Source organism: Paroedura picta, chromosome 1 (assembly GCF_049243985.1).
Source record: "Paroedura picta isolate Pp20150507F chromosome 1, Ppicta_v3.0, whole genome shotgun sequence".
Taxonomy (NCBI): Eukaryota; Metazoa; Chordata; class Lepidosauria; order Squamata; family Gekkonidae; genus Paroedura; species Paroedura picta.
Window position 1 is genome coordinate 19,043,038 of NC_135369.1, and position 22,329 is coordinate 19,065,366.

The 22,329-nt window shown below is 48.8% G+C and overlaps 1 long non-coding RNA gene across 1 annotated transcript in view; it reads left to right on the forward strand.

Annotated features, from left to right (window-relative positions):
* The window catches only part of LOC143831686 (uncharacterized), an 81,873-nt gene extending 62,537 nt beyond the window's left edge, over positions 1-19,336 (forward strand). The window contains exon 3 of the long non-coding RNA XR_013228938.1: positions 19,231-19,336. This is a non-coding gene — a long non-coding RNA (uncharacterized LOC143831686). The remainder of the gene's footprint in view (positions 1-19,230) is intronic.
* The last annotated feature ends 2,993 nt before the right edge of the window (positions 19,337-22,329 follow it).

Here is a 22,329-nt window from a genome sequence, read left to right on the forward strand (position 1 = left end):
ATAGTATTTTACAGCGTACAATTCAGGTCCCCACCCTAAGGAGCTTACAATTTAGCACTGACACATGGAAGACAAAAAAGGGAGGGTGGCAGCAGGGGGAATGAACATTTACCCACCCATGGTGGTGAATTACGATCCTCCGCAGGGGTAGTCAAACTGCAGCCCTCCAGATGTCCATGGACTACAATTTCCATTCGCTGGCAAGGGCTCATGAGAATTGTAGTCCATGGACATCTGGAGGGCCGCAGTTTGACTACCCCTCCTCCAGACCAAGTTTTAGGGTTGCCTGGCAACTGGTGGGAGCTTGGGGGCAATGGCACAGGAGGTGACAACACTGCGTGTACCGTGATGTTCCTTCTGGGAAAGCTGGGAGTAACATCACACCACTCCCTCGAAGTGATGTCATGACGCATGCAATCCTGGCATATTTTTTCAACAGCAGTCGCTGGCAGAATGTCTCCTGTCCTGGCAGGAGGTCTGACAAGCCTGTGGCACCTCTGGGGAACTGAGGAGCGGAGGGGAAAACGGTCTCCACATACGGCTGCTCTAGGACTTCCACCGGGGCTCTATGGTGAATGTTAAACCAAGAGGAGCCCGTTTCTCTCTGAATTGGAATCAGGACTGGATACGGAATGACATCACTTCAAGGGAGTGGTGGGAGGCTACTTCCAGTCATCCCAGAAGGAGCGTCATGGTACCTGCAGTGTTGTCACCTCCCATGCTCCTGCCCCCAAACTCCCACCAGTTGCCAGGCAACCCTAAACTTGGTCTGGAGCAGCGTTCCTCAACCAAGGTTTCGTGCAACCCTGGGATTTCTTGATGGCCCGGAAGGGTTTCCTGATTGGGTAGGAGTTAATCAATTTTAATATACATATTTAATATATATATATTTAACTTGGTTAAACATTTATCATAGAATCATAGAATCATAGAAACATAGAATCATAGAGTTGGAAGGGGCCACACAGGCCATCTAGTCCAACCCCCTGCTCAATGCAGGATCAGCCCTAACCATCCTAAAGCAAGTGATATGACCCTGTATGTTCCTATCGGAAAGGCTGTGCAGGTCCTTGAAAGCAGAGAGAGGCATTCGGCTGGTTCTTGGAGCAGGCAGGAACCGAGCAGGGACCTCTGAGGATGCTCATGGTGCGGTGGTGGGAGAGCCGGCCAGAGAGGAGGGCAGCTGAGGTGTGATAATGGAAAAAGAGAGAGGAGGGCCTCACAGTACTGAGAGCGGAGGCAATCGACGTGCGGAGAAGAGTTTCCACTGAGTGAGTGGGTGGGTGGGTGAGTGGGTGGGTGAGAAGCTGATTTTTTGCAATGTTATGACTGGGTGCTGGACTAAATATGAAGAACAAAAAAAAGACAGGAGAGTGAATGACAAAGCTAAGGTTGTGTGCCTGTCTGACTGGCATGACGGTGGGCTCAGTGGATAACCACCTTACATTGGTTAGATACATCTTTACGTGTCATGGCTTCCCTCAAAGGATTGTGGGAAAGAGTTACTAATGTCCAGGAGGCAACCAGATACCTCTCGTTATTACAATTGTTCCCCTGGGGGAAGTGGCTGCTTTGGGGGTGAACTTTATGGCATTATATCCTACTGAGGTCTCTAACCTACCCAAATCCACCCCCAAATCTCCAGATGTTTTCCAACCCACAGCTGGCAACCCTGTCCTGGGAATTACTGTGAAACAGAATTCTGGGGGTTTTGTTTAGTAGTTGGCTTGGTTTTCCATTTCAAGAGTTACAATCGGTGTACAATCAGTACTGAATGTCTTAATGCAAAAGGAATTTCAATTATGGATATGGTGAGGTTGGGGGTGGAGCCTGGGGTAGGTGGGATTTGGGGAGGGGCAGGACTTCAGGTGGGCATAATGCCATCAAGTGCATTTTCCAAAGCAGTTGTTTTCACCAAAGAAACTGACTCTTGTCATCCAGAGTTCAGTTTTAATTCCAGGAGATCTCCAGGCCCCGCCTAGAGATTGGCAGCCCTAGATATGGAGTCTGGACGCTTTCGGCTTTTGTGTGTGTGTGTGTATTGCCCTCAAAAGATACCCTCGGGTGTGGACAGCCTGTATGCAAAGGGGCAGGCCTCTGTGCCTTGTTCTTCTTTTTCTCTCCTGAGAGAATTAACAGTTGTAGCTCTGAGGGGATGGGCCAGGCCCTGCCTTAAGAACCTGTTCTGCAGACTTTTCCCCAGTCTGGTCCCTGCAAGTTCCGGCTTGCCCGCTGATTCTTATCCCAGGGATAGACCAGGATTTGTGGGGTGTGAGAGGCAGAGAGATTGGAGAGGCCGTGATTATAGGCGAGCTGAGGAAGATGGAACCCCCACCCATATCTTGGACATTTCCGGCCACTAGCAGGTCACCGAAAGAAGCCGCAGGTGGGCAGAATGACGACAGCCACCCATATCGCACTGGAAAAAACACCAGAATCCTTCTGAGCCATTATCACAGAATGCGAAAACCTCCCTTGTTGCCTACGTTTCGTTCCATTCCCCCAGAAACCCGGGACACAAATCCCACTTCATATCTGTGGCTGGTAGTACACCACAGAGCAAGCCGGGGCAAAGACAGGAAGGAATGCTTGGCTTGTGGGAGTAATGAAGGAACCTGGGAATGGGGAAGAGAAGCCTTTAAGAGACATGAGTGATCTTTAGGGTGCTTTATCTGGGTTACTGTAAGAAGGCATGCTAATATGGGGCTGCCTTTGAAGGCAGTGTAAAATGCAATGGCAGAAGAAGAGCCCTGCGGCCCATCTAAGTCCAGCATCCTGCCACACAGAGGAGATGAAGAGCTGGGCCCATTCTGCACACCTTAGATAATGCGTTTTCAGTGCACTTTAGAAGTAGATTTTCCTGTTCTGCACTGGAAAATCCAGCTGCCAAAGCACATTGAAAGTGCATTATCCCGTGTGTGTGGAATGGGCCCTAGTTCTTATGTGACACTTTCCTTACCCGAAGGAGTCTCAAAATGGCTTAGTTGCCTTCCCTTTCCTCTCCCGACAACAGACACCCTGTGAGGGAGATGAGGCTGATAGAGCCCTAATATTACTGATCAGTCAGAACAGCTATATCAGTGCTGTGGGGAGCCCAAGGTCACCCAGCTGGTTGCATGTGGAAGAGGAGCGGGGAATCGAACCTGCCTCACCAGATTAGAAGTCCATACTCCTAACAACTACATCAAGCTGGCTCCTAACCACTACACCAAGTAGCCAGCCAGTTCCTGTGGAGGGCTAACATAAGGGCATGGAAGCCGAGGTCATAATGTCATCTCCTGGCATTCAGAGGTTGACTGTCCCTGAATGTAGAGGTTCATGTATGCTGTTGGCAGGAAGCTTATGGGACCAATGACTCCAGTCTTAAGGTCCCTTTACAGGCATGTTGTTTATTTCTGGTAGGGTTGCCTGTGTATATGAGGCAACATTGCTAGGGTTGCCAACCTCCAGGTAGTGCCTGGAGATCTCCTACTATTACAAGTGATCTGCAGACAATACAGATCAGTTCTCCTGAAAATAAGGACTGCATTGGAGGGAGGACTGTATGGCTTTGTTTCATGCTCAGGTCCCTCCCCTCCTGAGGCTCCCCACCAAAAAATCTCCAGGTATTTCCCAACCCAATTAATCCATATTTCAATTTGCCAAGAGTTTATTCTACAACAGAATCATAGAATCATACAGATGGAAGGGACCTCCAAGTTCCTCTAGTCCAACCCTCTGCAGAATGCAGGACATTCACAACTGCCTGCCGACCCACAGTGACCCCAATTCCATGCCCAGATGATATCCCCCCCCCAAAAAACCAGAAAAATCTGTGACTGAGCCCTTTAGAGTTGCCAACTCCCAATTAAGCTCTCCTATCTGCTCAGGGAGGCTCACAGTCGTAATACAAACAATTATACATGAGACATTTGTCTGCCTTATTGTTAATGTAATATTACGTCATGCAAACCTAGTTCTTGGGCATGCAGAGATATGGCCAAGCCAGGTAATGAACCCAGTTGTACCTATGTAGGGAGTGTGTGTGTGGGGAAACGACAGCCTCTTTCTTTCTTTCTTTCTTTCTTTCTTTCTTTCTTTCTTTCTTTCTTTCTTTCTTTCTTTCTTTCTTTCTTTCTTTCTTTCTTTCTTTCTTTCTTTCTTTCTTTCTTTCTTTCTTTCTTTCTTTCTTTCTTTCTTTCTTCCTTCCTTCCTTCCTTCCTTCCTTCCTTCCTTCCTTCCGTTTATATATTGCCCCTCAATACGATGTCTTGGGGCCGTGTACATAGAACCAATAAAATAGAGTAAATAAAACACTTGAGAACAGAACAGTCCTCTGGGATCTGTCCCCTGAAATCACTGTCCCAGTTTTTACCATTTGGGAAACATAACTGATTTCTACATGTGGACAGGCTTGTGTTGTTCCCTGTGGCAGCTTTCACACAGCAGGTCCCCCCCCCCCCCCCATGATCTCTTGCCTCTTTCATGGCGGAGATATTCTTCTCTCCATATATCTCTTCCAAGAAAGGGGTGAGGGCACAGAAGTGGGTGGGACCAGGTGGGGCGGTTGGCCAGCCAGGTTTCGATGGCTGTGCAGAATTTAAAAGTGTGGCTTTGGCTGCCGCTGCCGCCACGGCCCGAGAATCTCCCCTGTGTGACTGATGTCAGGTGGCAGCAGCCATTTTGTGGATGGCACTGCCTCCTACGGCAGCCATTTTGTGGCTGCACCCATCATGCTGTCTCAGAGCTCCAAAGGTGCCCCGTGGCTTGAAAAGGTTGCTTAAAAAATTAAAGATGGGAATTAAAGATCAGTTACATGCCTTCAGCAATGTGAGGTGGGGTGAAGCAGTGGGGCTTGCAAAGGCATGCTTGCTATCATGCCCTGAGGTGGTGCAGCTGCCAGGGCCAAGATCCTCTGGTGGGGCCCACTGCCGCTGATTCCCCAGCCCACATGGCTCTGCTGTCATCTGTCTCTGACCATGACACCAGCTGCCCAAATTCACTGGGAAAGGGCACCCGGGAATCTCACAGTGGTGCCACTCCTGGAGGCCATTTAGGTTTGGGAGATACTTGGAGACTTTGGGGTTGCAGGATTTGGGGCGTGGCAGGACCTCAGTGTTGTATTATGCTACAAAATCTACCCAGCAAAGCAGCCATTTTCCCCTGGGGAAATGGTCCCTTTAGTCTGGAGCAGGGGTAGTCAAACTGCGGCCCTCCAGATGTCCGTGGACTACAATTCCCAGGAGCCCCTGCCAGCGAATGCTGGCAGGGGCTCCTGGGAATTGTAGTCCACGGACATCTGGAGGGCCGCAGTTTGACTACCCCTGGTCTGAAGGATAACTAGAATTCCAGGGGATCCCCAGGTCCCACTTGGGGACTAGCATCCCTATCATGGCGGCAGCACTCCCACCTGCATGCACTGGCCAGTGAGGTGGGTGATAGGGTGCTCAGAGAATGCAGGCGGTGTGGGCAGCTGAGGTTGGCTGGTAGGAGGGCCTGCAAGTGGAAGAAGCACGCATGGGCAGGTTGGTGCCGGGGTGGAAACGAGGGAGTTCTGTAGCTGAGCAGATGGGGGTCCCTGGGTGGTCTGCCTAGGGCTCCCCAAAATACTGGGACTGGCCCTGCTATGGAAAGCGAGGTGTCCCTATTTGTCTCTAGGAGATATTAGTCGGCCCAGAGACATTCTGCTAGGGAAATGTGCGTGGCTGGAGGATATTCTCTGATGCTCAGTAAAAGCCAGAGGGGGGGGGGGAATGAACTGGGTGTGTCTGCAATATCCTATTAAACAGGTGGAATCAAAGGGTGTGAGGGAGCCTGTTGTTTGCACAGTAATATTTCATCGAGGTTTGGCACAGCTTGGTCATCAGCGGGAGCCAAAGGGCAATTACCTGTTCAGGTACTCAGAAGGTGAGTCAGAGTTACCTGTAAAAGAAACCAACTTTTTCTGTCTCGAGTACATTGTATTTATTTTATTATTTATTTATTATTTGGGGATTTATATTCTGGCGGCTGAATGCTTTGAATTAAGAACTGGGGCGATATTTCACTCTTAGAAAGGCATAATTTTCAAGTATGTGAACTTCTGTCTTCACAGCCCTATTCTGTCTTTTTGTTCTCCAGCATAAGTCACTGTTCTAGGGGTGCTACTTGATGAGGAGAACTGCCCAGAACAGTGATACAGGCAGAGATACAACAGGCAGCCTCCTCTAAAGACAGATAATTCAGTTGGATCTCTGCATGGGGGGGAGGGGTGGCTGTATGAAGCAGATGTGGATCAGAACAACTCGACCTCAGCAGAGACTGACTGGAAAGGTAGACCACCAAGAGCACAGATTCATGCTGAGACACAGTGACCATCCTCCTTTGTGACTCAGTAATTCTGCTATGTCTGCTGCAGGAATGGACTGAAAATTCTGATCATTCCAGATGCAGAGATGTGACACGATTATCAGCTTTCAGTGGATACTAGTTGAAAAGTCAAAGGCCAGAGGGTTAAATTATGCAGACAATGGGCAGCCAGTTTTGTGAGTGAATCTCCTCCTTTGAACTAGTTGAGTGACTGTTGAAGGGTAGTTTGAATAATGAGTAAGTAGTTCTTCCTCCTGCTAAAAGAACTGTAGCAGTACTGGAAGAAGCAACAGCTAGATCTGCAGGTAAAATTAGATTTATAATAAGTGCCATGCACCTCCTTTCTTGCCCAGGGGTAGGGTTGCCAACCTCCAGGTGGTAAAAAGTATGGCAAACCATGAAGGCAAAAAGTTACAATGAATATTTAATTGTCTAGTTTCCAAAAAGCTTTACACTCTGCAGGTACCAGCTTGTTGGTCATTCCTGGCTCCAGAGAAGCGTGCCTGGCCTCGACCAGAGCCAGGGTCTCTTCGGCCCTGGCCCCTACCTAGTCGAATGAGCTCCCGGAGGAGCTGCGGGCCCTGCGGGAGCTTCTGAGATTCCACAGGGCCTGCAAAAAGGAGCTCTTCTGCCAGGTCTGTGGTTGTGGCTGGTGCCACAATGAGGAAGATCTGATCACCCCCCCCCAGGTGTTAAGCGATGTTACAGGTGAGTGGTGTTGAGTGATGGACTCATGTCAATTGTGCCCCCTTTTCCTGCCCCCTCTATTAATTTTTGGGGGAGGACTGGAGTTGGTTTTTCCACCATGTTTTTTGGGGGTTGTCTGTTCTGTGTATGATATTTTAATGTCCTAGTGTATTTTAATGGGGTTTTACGAGGGTTTTATGATGGACTTATGTACCCCGCCACAAGCCGGTTCCGGGAGCGGCAGGAAATAATAATAATAATGATGATGATGATGATGATGATGATGATGATGATGACGACGACGACGACGACGACGACGACGACAACAACAACAACAAACAGAGTCAAAATAATAACAAGAACCATCAGAGACTCATATAGGAGTATCATTCCTGTTCCTGAATATGCATGAGAATTGAGGCATTCTCAAACTTTTCACAAAAATTCCAAATGGGAAGTTTTCATAAGAATTCCAGGAGAATGACTATTCCAGGTGGTGTCTGGAGATCCCCTGGAGACCTTCAGGTGACTGAGATCAGTTCTGCTAGAGAAAATGGCTGATTTGAAAGGCGGACTCTGAGGGCCTTTTCGCACAGGGATCTTTGTTGCAAATTGTTTGCGGAATGAAAAATCGCCATTTAAAATAGTGGAATTCGTCGTTATGCATACCTGCCTTTGTAGTGGAATCAGTTGCGTTTTTTAGCGTTTCCCACAGGCTTCCGGTCTCGGCAGAAATCGCTAGAAAGGAAGCGCTATTGCCAAGCTCGTCCCGCCCCTGGCCGTCAAGCAGCCAATGGGCAGCCGTTAGCATGCTCTCAAACAGCCCCTTTCCCTTTAAGAAAGGTTTTTTAAAAAAAAACGACCCATAGCAACGAATCTAGGTAGATTCGTTGCTACGGAGAGACCCATCCAGCTGCCTAATGTGAGCTGTCGTTTGATTGTATGATCGTTTGCACGCTGCCTCGAGTGATAAACCCCCCCCCTCTCACGGGCCCGATTTTCGGCTGAATTTATTTGTAAAAAATAAAGGGACTTTATTTCAGCAAACGGGCTTTTCAGTGGTTTGTGTTTAGTGACTAAAGGTGAAGGACTGAAGCCAGGGAAGCCTCTAAACAGAAAGAGGCTCGCCGGTGCGTTTATCCCCGCTCGCTCGGAGAAAAAAAAATGGCGATCGCTTCGCCGGAAGTTTGGAGGAGAGAGCCAGGGGGAGGGACTTTGAAGAACCAGCAACAATGGTAACGCACAGGTCTTTAGCGCTACTGTTGCAGATTGGTTGCAGGAGTGTATCGCTATCCGGAGGGTGAATCCACTTTTCTGGATTCCCCTGAAAGCGCCACAACGAAGCGCTTTTTGCTGATTGGTTTCAGGATTGTTGCAGATTGTCTAAGACGTCGTGGGTTATGGCAAATTAGTAGCGTTTCCAAATAGCAACCATTCTGCTACTTTGAAGCCGTGCGAAATGGCCCTGAAATCCCACCTCTCCAAACCCTGCCCTACCCAAATTCTCCAGGACTCTGGAGCTGGCAACCCCACCCAATAGGGAGCCAAAGCAGCTCCCATCATTCTTGTCTCCTCCATTTAATCATCACAACAACCCTATGAGGTAGATCTGTCTGACAACAGGGGGCTGGCCCAAGTTGGCCAGTATCCTTCAGTACCTGAGGTGGGATTTGAACTTGGACCTCCTTGATCCTAGTCTGACATTTTAACCTGTACACTCTCTTGTTTTGTCACGGAGGGGATGATTTTATCTTCTACCCTCCCGGTCTTTGCTGGCTGTACTTTCCTGGCTTGTAGCTGCAGATAGCAGAGGGATCTCACAGAGCTAATCTGTGCCAGGGCAGTCCAGTTCTCTTCATGTTTTGGCGGCAATGCAAGTTCCGCCATCATTCTGAAACTGGTGGCCAGTTTTAAGACTCTTTGCTTGAGACCCAGCTCAGTGTCATGGTTAAGCCAGTTTGGTGTAGTGGTTAGGAGTGCGGACTTCTAATCTGGCATGCCAGGTTCGATTCTGCGCTCCCCCACATGCAACCAGCTGGGTGACCTTGGGCTCGCCATGGCTCTGATAAAGCTGTTCTGACCAAGCAGTGATATCAGGGCTCTCTCAGCCTCACCCACCCCACAGGGTGTCTGTTGTGGGGAGAGGAAAGGGAAGGTGACTGTAAGCCGCTTTGAGCCTCCTTCGGGTAGGGAAAAGCGGCATATAAGAACCAACTCTTCTTCTTCTTCTTCTTCTTAAGAGCGGTGGCCTCCAATCTGGGAAAGGAGGTTTGATTCCTCACTTCTTCACATGCAGCCAGCTGGTTGACCTTGGTCCAAGCACAGTTCACTCAGAGCTCTTTCAGCCTCACCTACTTCGTAGGGCAGGGGTAGTCAACCTGTGGTCTTCCAGATGTCTGTGGACTACAATTCCCATGAGCCCCTGCCAGCACTCGCTCATGGGAATTGTAGTCCATGGACATCTGGAGGACCACTGACTACCCCTGTCGTAGGGTGTCTCTAGCGAGGAAGGGAAGGCGATTGTAAGCCACTTTGAGATTCCTTCTTCATCTTCGATTTTCAGATGAGCTATGCCACAGAAACTGTGAGTTCCGAGCACAGAGTAAGGCTTGATTGTCCAGCTCTTCTGCTTCCTATGTGACACTTTCCCATTGGGGAGGGACCACGGCTCAGTGGAAGAGCCTCTGCTTGGCCTGCAAAGGTCCCAGGTTCAATCCCCAGCATCTCCAAGATTCAAGTAGGCAGTGATGTGAAAGACCTCTGTCTGAGACCTGCCCGTCTGAATAGACAATACTCACCTGGATGGCCCAGTGGTCTGATTCAGAATTAGGCAGCTTCATATGTATTTTAAGAAGCTTGCATTAGCAAAATATCACCTCTTGTGCTGGATATTATTTGCTGACTAAAAGCACTTGTGTTGATTGAAGTAGCCAGCTTTTCAGAATGAGCTACAGCAAATTCATAAGGACTTGGACCAGTTTACGATTGCCCAGCAAGAATCCCAGGGCAGTAAGAGAGGATTGTATTTTTGTAGAAGACTGAAACTGGGGGGAAAGGTGGGGTGTGGTATCAGAAGCATTCACTCAGACATAAACCCACAGACTGTTGAAACTGGGCCAGGGAGTAATCTGTGAGTGAGATTTATTTAGAGCAGCCATTGTATCCGAATATGAAGTGTACTTAAGGATTACATTTCATCTGTATCCATTTAATTGGTGGAGTTTAATAGTTATGAAGCCTATTTAATAGGCACCATGCCTGTCTCCACACCACGTGTTTCTGAATTACATCTCATACTTCCTCTTTCCTCAGTGATGGGAAAATCAAGGTAATCTTTGTAAGAATCCGGGGGGGTGGGTTTGGAGGAGGGAGCATCAAAGCCTTAGGGTATGTCTCAGCATTCTATTATTTATAAAAGTACTGATTAAATGGGGGGCTGTAGAAGTAGGCACACAACTAGCCCCCAGAATATCTTATACCATGAAAATCTTATTGGTCTCAAAGTTGCTGTTGGACCTGATTATAACCACTAGCAGCCAAAGTCATAACCTTACTCTTGCCCCCTCCCCAAATCCATTCAAAAATGATTACTTTCCAGTCCTTCGTTTGCATGGATTTGTAATAATTAAATAAACTGTGACAGGCATGACTCCTCAGAAAATAAAGCTGGGTGCCTCAGAATTAGCATAGCTATGTGTGAAGGGAATTGGAATAGCTTGGCCCAGACCCCTGTCATTTGCAAAGGAAGTTAAGGTTGTTTGTTTGGGGCTGGCATAATTAAGCAGGAAATTAAGCAGTGAGTCTTAAAACAGGCCACCAGCTTTGGGATGATCACGCATGCTGCAGTGCCAATGATGAAGGGGATGTGAATATTTTGGCCCCTGTGATATCCAGAAAACTTCAGCCCTGCTGCTTTCTGTATTAGAAGCTATGATGATTCTCCCTGCCAGGCATAACTCATCAGAAAAAAAAGCCAGTCAGTTCAAAATTGGCCACCCACTTCAGGGTGATCTTGGGAGTCGCGATGCCAAAAATGAAAGGAATTGGAACATACTTGCTCAGGTTATTGGGACATTCTTGCCATTTCCAGTGGAAACTAAGGGGCTCTGTTTGTGGCTGACATGAAATCTTGCGGGAGATAGTTGGAGTGTTGCTGAAATTTTTCTGTCCAATAAATTCCATTTTATTGGCTTTTGGCTCTGAGCGATATAGAAACTTGGTCTATAGCTATCTTAGGTAAATAAATCAGTCCCGACAGGAGAACATACCAGTCAAAGGAAAGAATGAATGGCTGGTTGACAGTCCTGTTTTTATAAGGAGTCTGTGGCCCGCTCCTCTGTACACAACATGGTGATTTTATTGGTGGCTCATTCTGAGGTCCTTTGGTCCAGATCACTCTGTGTCCTTGATTATTTGGGAATTAAGGGTCTGAGATCTGTGATCTGCCAATATACTGAGAAGTCCAGTTTTCTGCCCCTAAACAGTCCACAGTAAAGACCTGTGGACTCCAGGTTGGTAACACTATAGAGCAGTGGCTGTTACACTTCTAAGCTAACTCTGCTTTTGGGTACCTGCTCATAAGGTAACGTTTCTCCTTCTGGACATAAAACGTAAGCATTTCTTAACAGTTAACATTGAACAAGATATGTATGTATGTATGTATGTATGTATGTATGTATGTATGTACGTATATTTACATTTTTAAAGCACTCCTCACGACAAATTGTCTAGGGGTGGTTCACCATATGAAACCAATAAAATACAATATAACACCCATAAAACCCCTTAATCCCTACCAATGTGCCTATGTATATATTTGTGGAATGTTCCAGTGGGTGGAGCATGTCCGGGCTGCTAAGACAGCATCCTGATTGGACCAACCCCTACACAGACTGCCCTTCCTAGCCAGCCACAGCCTGACCGCAGACAAGCCTAGCAGGTGGCGGCAGCAGCCAGGAGAAGGCAACGGTGGCCACCAGGAGGAGGTGGCTATGGCGACAGCCAGCAGAACGCGGTGGCGGAGCCCATGAGAAGGTGGGAGCGCCCGCCAGGAGGAAGAGGCAGCGGTGGCCAGCTGAAGGCACTGGCGGCGCCCAGCAGAGGGCGGCGGCCACAGTGCACAGAAGGTGGTAGAGGCTGCCTGGAGGAGATACCACAGCCACTGCCGAAGAGGTGCACGCGGTCCACATGAGGAGTTGGAGGGCACTTGACAGCGGCATGGAGCCAGCATCCAAGGCCGCGCAAAGCAGGTGGCCTACACTGCGAGTCCTCTGATGCGCCTCCGGCCACGCCATGGTGCCGCCAGAGCCGCCTCCATGCAGGGAAGAGGAATCCTATCCTTTCCCACCTCCTCTCCAGACCTGTGGGCCTCCTGTTTGTTATATCCAGTTCTGAACATGGCCTTAAATGCAGATAATTATACCCATAGATTTCGAATAAAGGCAGATTTATCTGCCAATCTGGGTGTTCCACGCTGAGTTGGTCCTAATCTATGGATTTAAGCATCCACATCTTACATGTTCAGAATAAGATATAGAATAAATATATATTGCATTACTGAGCAGCAGGCTGCATTAATAGTCATTCTGCATGACAACATCTCCAATTCACCCTGTTTCACCTTTTCCTTTTGAGCCTCACAATCCACCTGCAGGAGAGTCGCAGCGCACTTGTGGGTCCTGCCAGCTGGTTTGGAAACCACTTCCGTATCGTGTGTCTCCCATTACATGCAGTAGGCTGAAATGGACGAGGCTGAGTGTGTTCCCCCATGCAGTGTAACAAATCTAGAAATTATTGCCGGGTTCAGAATCTGCATCCTGAGAACTTCAAATTAAAATTAAAGAGTTTTTAAATTAAAAAAAAAATTCTAGCTCTTCAGGCTACAAAGACAGACTTTTAAAACATTTGTGTATTTTTATCCTCCCCTCCCTCAAGCAATTCAGGGAAGCCTACCCACCCATTTCTCCCCTTTTTTGTCCTCACAACAACCCTGTGAGTTAGATAGCCTTAAGGAATTTCCTGTGGCCAGGAGACTGCGACCATTAGCCCCCCCCTCCCAAAAAAAAAGAAAAAGAAAAAAAAGGCTTAATCATGTAAATGTATATATTCTGCCTTTCATAATTTCAGCTTTTTTGTGTGCAAAATGTAAATAGTTTCTGAAATTGCAGAACATAAGCAGATCTGGAAACGGGTAGTTGTGGTCCGCGGGTTTCTAGTGGTGAGTTGAAAAGGGAAGAAACTTTGCTATTTTACAGCTTCAGTTGAGAGAGAGAGAGAGAGGATAAATGCCACAGCCTTGTTTAAGTCTTCCCTTCTGGTATAAACAGGTCCTCAGAGTGGTGGGTGGGCGTCACAAGCATTTATCTGGAGCGAAGGCCAGAATGTGGCTCGGTAGCAGATCTTGTAAGGAGCCCTGAAGGAGTTTCTCCTTCTGTGACTCAAGTCTGTTTCTTATCAAACTCCTCCTCTCCTCTGCAAAGAAATCCGAGTGGGAATGTGGCACGCCCTGCTTCAGCCTAGAATTCACCAAGGATGCAGCCAGAGATGCTCACAGGGTCTGATTTCAAAAAGCTCTCCGCCCTGCAAGGCGAAGCCCCAGGCTTCCCCTTGAAGGTGGCACCTTGCTTCCAGGCCGGAGGGAATCCCCTCTCCGTTCTCTACGGGAAGGGCTATTGGTGCATGGTTGCTAAGGCTACCAGCTCACAATAGAGGCAAATATAATCGCCAGACCGCTCAAGGTCTGGAGAAGCAAGCAGAAGGGAAACTCTGTCCCCAGTTCCTCATGACGATGACTGGTGTGGCCGCGAAGCAAGGCTGGTGTTGTTGAGTCATGGCGGACATTTGGCTCTGAGGCAACTGCTTGGGGATAGCCCAGGCCACGTGAAGAATTCCCGGGTGGAAGGTTTCGGTTTGACTAGCTAGGAAACCAGCTCGGGTTATAAATTTCTCCCAGCATTGTTACCTCATACCGAATTACCGAAAGAATCTCCACACAAGAGGGCTTTGCGCATCTTTGCAGTTAGCAAAGGGTTTCGGTCCTGTGGATTTAGGGTTGCTAACTCCGGGTAGGGAATTTTAGGGAGTGGAACCTGGTACAGGCACGGTTTGAGGAGGGGAGGGTATACAGGCCATAGAGTTCACCTTCCAGAGCGGCCATTTTCTCCAAGGGAACATCACTCCTTTCTGGAGACCAGCTGTAATTCTAGGAGACCTCCAGGTTCCACTTGGAGGCTGGCCACCCTAGGTGGAACCAGTTGACTAATGGCGACACTTTCCCCAGGTATAAGAGGCCGAGGGTGGTCAACGTCCAGGTAGGCCTGTCAATCTCCTGGAAATTAGGGATGCCAGTCTCCAGGTGGGACCTGGGGATCTGAAATAATTGCAGTTTATCTCCAGACTACGGAACTCAGTTCCCCCCGAGAAAATGGGTGCTTTAAGTGGTTCTCGAACTTTTGGGGGCTGCTACCCCCTTGGCTCCCCTAGTGCCCTCCCCCCTACATACCAACCCACCCCCCTGTCCTGGTGCCTGCATTTCTTTCATGCTTTAGTCTGGGAAAATATATACAGTAAATTCTCTGTAAAAGTCATTTGTAAAAACCACCTTTATCCTCGGGGAGAAAGAGGGAGGGAGGGAGGGGGAGAGAGAGAGAGTGGGGGGGGGGCAAACAATGGAAAATTCCATGGCCATGAAGGATCAGGAGGTTTTCCAGCCTCCCAAAGATGGGCAGAGTCTGAGGAGGGGGAAGGATTATACCCTGCTGAGTCTGGAGATGAGCTGTAATTCCGGCGTATCCCCAGGTCCCACCTGGAGGCTGGCATCCCTACTCTGGCATCAGCCCCCCAAAATTATTTATATTTATTATAGGCAATGTTTATTAGCTGCCTTTCTTATTTATGGAACTTAGGACAGATAAAAAGAGCCTCTTGTGGCTCAGAGTGGTAAGCATCTGAAATGCTGTCTGAAAGCTCTGCCCATGAGGCTGGGAGTTCGATCCCAGCAGCCGGGCCAAGGTTGACTCAGCCTTCCATCCTTCCAAGCTCGGTAAAATGAGTACCCAGATGTCTGCAGGCAGGTGGTGGTTTTGCAATATGAGTGGCAAAATATTGCACATGTCATGTACCCACAAAGGCTCTTTTTAGGAATGACTTCACCTGTCTCTGGGATGATCCCACAAAAGCGATTGGGGACCTGGCCCTAATTCCCCCCTGATCTCACCTCTTGGAAGAGCCTCTTGTGGCACAGGATGGTAAGGCAGCTGACATGCTGTCTGAAGCTCTGACCATGAGGCTGGGAGTTTGATCCCAGCAGCCGGCTCAAAGTTGACTCAGCCTTCCATCCTTCCGAGGTCGGTGAAATGAGTACCCAGCTTGCTGCTGGGGGGTAAAACGGTAATGACTGGGGAAAGGCACTGGCAAACCACCCTGTATAGAGTCTGCCAATAAAACGCTGGAGGGAATGACCCCAAGGGTCAGACATGCCTCGGTGCTTGCACAGGGGATACCTTTACCTTTAGGACAGATAAAACACAGAAAATGCATTGAAAACAGAAAACTCAAAATGTAAAATGACAACTGGGACTGCCAGTCAACGCAACTGAATGTGGGGGACAAGGCCTCTGTTAGAGGAAACAAATGCATGAATAATACTTTTTAAAATAATGATTTTGGAATAATAACATGGAACCAAGACAGAAGAAAGGGGAAACAGTAATAAGACAGAGTTGCCAAAACAGTGAGATGATAAAATAACCATGATTTCAAAGGCAAGCTGTTCTGTCTGGCTATAAAGAATCATATGGACCAGGGGAAGTCAAACTGCGGCCCTCCAGATGTCCATGGACTACAATTCCCATGAGCCCCTGCCAGCAAATGCTGGCAGGGGCTCATGGGAACTGTAGTCCATGGACATCTGGAAGGCCGCAGTTTGGCTACCCCTGATGGACTGTCCCTCTTTATACTACTGATGTTCATCCCAGAAGGTTTATGATGCTGAGATAGTCAGGTTCAAAAGTCTGCTCCTGAGGACACTCACAATTAAGGAGGCATGTTTGGAAGGCGACTTGGTGTAGCTTTCCTAGCGTTGCCTCACAATAATTGTAACCAGGTTATCAACTCTAGTTAAAAAGTCACCCTTTACCCGGTGTAGACACCGCTTCCATTTATGGTGTGCGTGAGGATCACAGGGGCTTAGGGAAGCCAGGGTATGCGGACTTTCCAACCACATTCTGGCTTGACTGCGGAGTGACTGAAATATTTAAGATGGCTCACAAAAGACTCATTAAAAAGATACACAATGCAGACTTGAAAGCAAACCCAACTTCACAAACGACAATCAGGTCCTTATTTACCAAGGACCCTCCCTGTTTTCTCATCTTTGGTGATTTCCTGCCCCTATTTTTGCCTTTGAGTCAGAGTCTTTGAGTTAGTGTGATTATCTCGTGCTGTCATTCCTTGGGGTTCAGCTGCAGAATTTAATGGGTGGATGGATCCTGGCTCTTATGCGCATGCATGTAAATGTCTGTGCATGGGCAATAAGGCCCTTAGCGAGGCCCCAAGCTTGCCATTCCACAGTCTGCAGCACCTAAGGTCGTTCGGAGCCACATATAAGGTTAACAGATCTGGGATGAGAAATTCTTGGAGATTTGGGAAAGGTCACCAGCTCCGGGTTGGGGAATTCTTGGAGGTTTGGGGGTGGGGAATTGGGAGGTGGTGTTTAGGGTGGGGAGAAAGCTTGGCAGGGTTGTGATGCCACAGAACCTCCCTTCCAAAGCTAGGGGTCTAGGGTTGCCAGATCTACGTTGGGACCTCCAGGTCTCACCTGAAGGCTGGCATCCCTAAAATGAGTATATTTTTCTCCAAGGTTTTTGGGGGCACCCGTTTCAAAAGGGAACTCACAGCCACATGAGGCAAGAAAACCAAGTTTGAGTCCAGGGGCACCTTTAAAACCAACCAGGTTGTATTAAAGGTATAAGCTTTCGTGTGCACGCACACTTTCTCCGATACAGTCAATATAGGGAAAAGGTGAGCAGTAAATTAGCATACAGCATAATGAAGATGTTTAGCAGATTCAAGGACCAAGCAGGAATAACTAGTTTATAAAGTCGCCACTTGTTTGGGTTAAATTCCGAGGGGAAACATAGTGAAGGAAAGAAATATGTCAAGATTGGAGATTAATGGGCAGATGTATCCTTCACTACTGTGGGGTGCTGAGAGGGGTTAATGGAGACCATGACAAAAAAGCGGAGCTGGTACAGGATCTATTATACAGGACAGTCTTGGGTCCCCTCTCCACAGAAAGCTGGATCCTTACAAAGCTCTAACAATGCACTTCCTGCACTGTGGCCCAGGGCTCCTCTGCCTGCACGCTGTCTTCAAGGGGCTTTGCTGACGATGTCAGCCTCCTGCAAGCCAGGTAATAATTAGAAGAGCCAGCACCACTTTTTCTGGCGCCTCTCTTCCGGGGATCCTGACGTGCTTGGTAAACAGTAATTAATTGCACCATGCACACTCCTGTGGCTCAGACCACGAGCAGGGGGAGTCCAGGAAACAGATAAGAAAGAAAGGACCTTTGCAAGGGGAGGTGAACAGATAAGGAACAGTGTGGCTTAGTGGCACAGTGCATGCCTCCCGTGCAGGAGGTCTCAGGTTCATTCCGAGAGCCACGATTAGAAAGAACTGCAGGTTTAACTTAAATGCTGTGGAATGTCCCAGGCCAAAGGGGCAGCATATCAGTTCTGTGACACTAATTTTGCAAGTGGGTGGGGTGGAGAGTAGTGTTGCCATGTCCAGGTTGGGGAAAACCTTGAGACTTTGGGGGTGGAGCCTGCAGAGGGCGGGGTTTATTTATTTATTTATTAAATTTCTATCCTGCCTTCCGCCTTGGTCTCAAGGCAGGTTACATATAAAATCCCAATAAAACCCCAACCTAAAAAACAACACACATCTATAATATACTCTGAGATGACAAATCCCTCCTACCTCCCCCAGTCAGTAATGAGGGTGCACTAGATATTATAGTGAGACTTGAGGGGGGCCCATAGATCTTGCTAACCCAGCCTCAACCAAAGACCTGGCGGAAGAGCTTCGTTTTACAGGCCCTGCGGAACTTTGCCAACTCCATCAGGGCCCCCAGTTCTCCCAGAAGCTCATTCCACCAGGTCGGAGCCAAGAACAAAAAGGCCCCGGCCTGAGTCAAGGCCAGGAGTATCGCTCTGTGGAGGGGAGGGTCTTCATTGGGATATAATGCCATACAAGTGGCCATTTTCTCCAAGGAAACTGATCTCTGTCGCCTGAAGATGAGCTGTAATGCTGGAGGACCTCCAGGTCCCACCTGGAGAATGGCATCCCTAGTGGAGAGGAGAATGCCTGCCCTAAATGGCCAAGGTTGCTTTTCGTTGAAATCCACACACAACCCCCCATGCACACATCATTCCACAGGTGCACACCAGGGGTTAAGCAAGTGACGTCTTTTCCTCCCAGGGCTGCCCTGAACGCCTCTTTGCTTCAGCTCTGGAAAACTTCCCAGCGCATGGCATCTCCTTATTAATTAGTAGGAGGCCGGATGTTGTTAAGGTTTTCCTCCTCGGCTTGGGCCAGCCCTGGAGGATTGGGGACGGGTGTGGTTCGGCTCTTTTGACTGCATGGCTGAGGGGGACCTAGCTAGGCCTCAGCCTCACAAAACGTTCTCCAGGAAGAGCTTCCTTATTGGAAGTAAAATGGGTTTGATTTGATGTTTAGGAAGAAATGCCCGCAAAGGCTCAGAGGCAGAGCCAAGACGACAGCTTGGGGGAAAGGGCTGCCAACCACCAGGAGGGGCCTGGGAATCCCCTGCTATTACAATTTGTCTCCCTGGGCAGCTCCCCTGGAGAAAATGGCTGCTTTGGTATCGTCCTCAGCTGAGGTATGGCCCCTCCCCAAGCCCCTCCCTCCCCAGGCTCCACCCCCATATCTCCAGGTGTTTCCTCACCCAGAGTGGCCAATCCTACTGGGGGAGAAGCCAGTTCTTCCACAAATCAGGGAAGAAGGCAAAAACCTCACTTGCTGCGTGTCGTACCCACCCTTGTATTCAGCAGGAGACTGCCTCTGGACATGGAGGTTCCGTCTAGCCACCACCTCAAATAACCCATCCTCTTCCACTAACTTGTCTAATCCTCTTTTTTTAAAAAACGAAAGCACCAAATGTCCATGGTCCTCCTTACCATGCCTTGTGTTCCGCAGGTGAATGAGGCCTCAAGGGAAGAATTGTTTTTGGGCAGTAGCCTCTGCTGCCTCTTTCTTGACTCCGCTCTCCAGAATCTCCGACGCTGAACGGAGAACCAGCCCGTGTTAAGATCTCTCCGCTTTGGTTTGTATGTTTGTTTGTGCTCTTGCTAAGTAATCCTCCCTCCCCCATGATTAACATCTTGCTGTTTCTCCCTCCCCCCCCCCCCCTCTTGCCAGTCATCGTCTGCCTGGCTTAAGTTATGTGTGAGGCAACGTCTGTTCAGGTTTCCCATTCAGCAAAGACAGAGACTTTAATCCATCTTTCTGTTATGGCTACAGAGAGAGATCCCAGTTGTAATTACAGGCTCCAGGAGAGATGCGGGCTTCACTTCTGTATCTCAGGCTGCCTGGGAACAGAACTGTTATTAGGGGCTGCTCAATGCTGGGGGTAGGAGAGAGGAGGCAAAGTTTCCAACCTCCAGTGGGGCCTGGAGGTCTCCTGGAATTACATCTCCAGACTGCAGAGGACACGTCTTGGAGGGTGAACACTATGAAGGGTTGCCAACTCCAGGCTAGGGAGATTACTGGAGACATGGGGATGGAGTCTGGGAGGGAGGGAGGGAGGGAGGGGACCTCATCAGTAAGATATAATGCCATAGTCCAACCCCCCCCCCACCACCTCCCCAGGCAGTCATTTTCTCTGGGTGAACTGATCTCAGTTGTCTGGAGGTCAGTTCTAAATCCAGGAGATCTTCTGCAGGTCTGACCGAAGTAGAAGAAAAATAGTTAGGTTTTATACCCCGCTTTTTACTGTCTGAAGGAGACTCAAAGTGGCTTCCCATTCCCTTCCCTTTTCTCTCCCCACAACAGACCCCCTGTGTGGGAATTGAGGCTGAGAGAGTTCTTATAAGAAGAGTTGGTTCGTAGATGCCGGTGAGGCTGAGAGAGCCCTGATATTCCTGCTCAGTCAGAAAAGCTTTATCAGTGCTGTGGTGAGCCCAAGGTCATCCAGCTGGCTGCACATGGAGGAGGAGCGGGGAATTATATCCAGCTCTCCACATCAAAGGGCAACACTCTTAACCATGACACCAAGCTGGCTCAACCATTTCTTAACAAGGGGAGAATTGCAGGGCTGGGTTCAAGGAGGCCCATGGTAGCCCTCTTTAAGTATTTGAAAGGTTGTCACTTGGAGGAGGGCAGGATGCTGTTTCTGTTGGCTGCAGAGGACAGGACACGCAGTAATGGGTTTAAACTTCAAGTACAACGATATAGGCTAGATATCAGGAAAAAAATTTCAGTCAGAGTAGTTCAGCAGTGGAATAGGCTGCCTAAGGAGGTGGTGAGCTCCCCCTCACTGGCAGTCTTCAAGCAAAGGTTGGATACACACTTTTCTTGGATGCTTTAGGATGCTTAGGGCTGATCCTGCGTTGAGCAGGGGGTTGGACTAGATGGCCTGTATGGCCCCTTCCAACTCTATGATTCTATTCTATGATTCTAATTTTGGCGCTCCAAGCAAAGTTTGCCCACTCCAGTGCTGTCCACACCAATCCACACCCCCACGGCAATGCCCGGTCAATAGTGGCACAGGTGTGGGAAGCAACTCAGGTCTCCCCCCACGCTGCTGAAGATAGGGAGCGATCCGAAACACTGTAGTGCATAGCGCACCTTCCTAACTGTGCCATTCCAACTGGGTTGGCCGGAGAACCAGCCCTGGCCAACCAGATGGGCAGCCCCTGAGCCAACTCTGAGAAGCTACGTGATTGGGCAGGAGCATTTTTTGGGTGATATTTATGAAACAGAAACAAGTTGCGCACTCTGGGTATTTATAGCAAGTAAATATTGCAGGTGTTTGGGCAGGAGGACTTGTTGCAGAAGGGCGGGGGAGTTTTCGTAGTACGGGGGCAACCCACAGGAAGCTTGTGGCCTCCCTTCCCCAACATCTACACTTCTGGCTGTTGAACTCCGTCTCCCATTGCTTCTTCTGCACCAGCTGCTCATCCAGGGACCAGAGTTCTGCTCAAGAGTTTTGAGGTGAGGGAAATAGTTTGAATTTGACAAGAATTTTCCATTGGCAGACTTGGGGCCCCCCTGCCTCAATTTTTTAAAATGCAAAGCCATCTGAACCTCGTGGCCATCTCTTCTGGCGGTGCGTTCCTTGTGTGTGTGTGTGTGTGGGGGGGAGCTGTGGCTCAGTGGAAGGGCCTCTGCTTTGCCTGCCGAAGCTTCAGTCTCCGGCATCTGCAGTTAAAAGCATCAGGTAAGGTGGAAACCCTCTGATGTGATGGTGAATTTATGCCAGGCAGAGTAGAGGGTCCTGCCCTCGGCTGACCGAGGGTCTCATTTGGTATATCAGCTTTGTGTGTTCACGTGAGTAAATGTCGCATTGTGTGAAGTCTATTTGAACGGAGCGATTCTCCTGTCTTTTCTTGTATGAGAACTCAGGTGCAGCCATCAGAAGCTGGTTTATAACGGGATTGGGATAAACAAGAGAAAATACTTCATTTGGGGCATAAATAACGTAGAGAATTCTCTGCCTCAGAAGGTAGTGGGCCTCTCATTTCGGTGTGTCAAGGGCTGTCATGCTGCGGCCGACATGGTGACGCCAACAAGGGGCCTTCAAGGCAAGTGAGAAACAGAGGCAGTTGGCCTTCATCCACAGAGCCTTCCTTGGTGGTCTCCCATCCAAGCATCAGCCCTGTTTAGAGTCTGAGATCTGACACTGGCTGCCCTCCTGCTGCTAGCTTCCACAGCATATTTTCAAAGCACCCTTCCAGTTTACAAAGGATTTAAAAAAATAATAATGATTAGACTGGGATTTCTCAACCAGGGTTTCCTGAAACCCTGGAGTTTCTTGACAGCCCTGGAAGGGTTTCCTGAGTGGGAGGGAGTTAATTCATGTTAAAAGATATATATTTTTTTAATTGTTAAAAAATGTATCGTATGAGATGGCCATATATGGTCATGTCAACCCCCTAGAATGGTCAGTGATGGGCTTGGAGGGGGTGGGAAAGGGAGGGACCCTGGGTGGGCGTGCCCACAGCTTTGCTTCCTAACCATATTCTATAATTGTGCCCCTTCCGGGGTTTCTCAAAGCCTGAGGAATGATTCAGGGGT